The sequence below is a fragment of the Trichinella spiralis genome (genome assembly GCF_000181795.1).
Source record: "Trichinella spiralis strain ISS 195 chromosome Unknown Scfld6, whole genome shotgun sequence".
Taxonomy (NCBI): domain Eukaryota; kingdom Metazoa; phylum Nematoda; class Enoplea; order Trichinellida; family Trichinellidae; genus Trichinella; species Trichinella spiralis.
The window spans coordinates 214,761-215,910 of NW_003526945.1; positions in this window are offsets into that span (position 1 = coordinate 214,761).

A 1,150-nucleotide genomic window follows, 5' to 3' on the forward strand; every position below is an offset into this window, starting at 1 on the left:
CAATAGCTTGTTTACCTGGTGCCAGAAATACCCAGTTTCATCGTCAATTAATAAAATGGCATTGCATGCAAATTTTTCGGATTCTCTCGGTAAACGTAAAATTCAACCATGTTTCATTAATTAAGGGGCTCTTTTCAAGCCAAGTGGAATTAATTTAAAATACCATTTCGGTTAAAATTATCAACATTTGTTGCTGTGCAAAAAATGGCAGTCCTTTTAAGAAGCTGTTTGCACTTGGAAAAAGCAAGTTTTTAGAAAAACGCTATATTACTACCTTCAGAAGGAACAGAAATGTTTCAGCTTTGGGGAAGTATAGGAGAAAAAAAATAAAGGGGGTGGATCGTGAGAAAAACTCCACAATAAGAATTTCAACATATCATTTTCCCGAGTAAAAGTGGAAAATGAATAAAAATTTTAAACAAATTGGATCGATAGGAAATTGAAAGAAGAAAAAATTCAGTACAACCCCCAAGCACAAATTTACGAAAGCTTCGGACGATAAACAACACAGAACAATGGGAAAAATTCCATGGGAAAAAACATTCAGATTACCTTTCGCCTTCACTTTATTCTACTGCCATGTTATTTATTGATTTTGCGGCGAAATTTTAAATTTTCAAAAAAAAGGAAAAAAAACAAATAGCCGGCGAATCGGTTGGGTAAAAGCGACCACAATCAATCAAACGAAAGAGGAAAAAGCCTGTTTGGATCGTCAGCTGAAATTTGCAGAAAAATTGACAGTTTCCCAAAAAATGTGAAAAATTAAATTTGGCACAAGCAAGCAAAAAACAAAAAAGAAATTGTTATTATCGATCGACAGGCACAACAAGAAAGTCAACAGAGAACAGATGCAGATTAAAAGATAAAAATAATTTCATCGAAGAATATATTTACTTCTTCATGAAAAAAGCTGTTTTCAAGAAAATTTCGGAAAAACAATTTGCACAATGACATTAGGGAAAATGGGCAAGGTGATGAATATCAGTAGAAACAGGTCATATAAAGAATACTAAAAGTCCATCCGTCGGCCAAGTTTCAACATTTCACTAACTTTCGAAAGCAGTATTGCATCATTATGAGAATGTAACAGAAATAATAATGTTAATGAAAAAAATAAATTAATTCATACATGATAAATGAATCCACCACA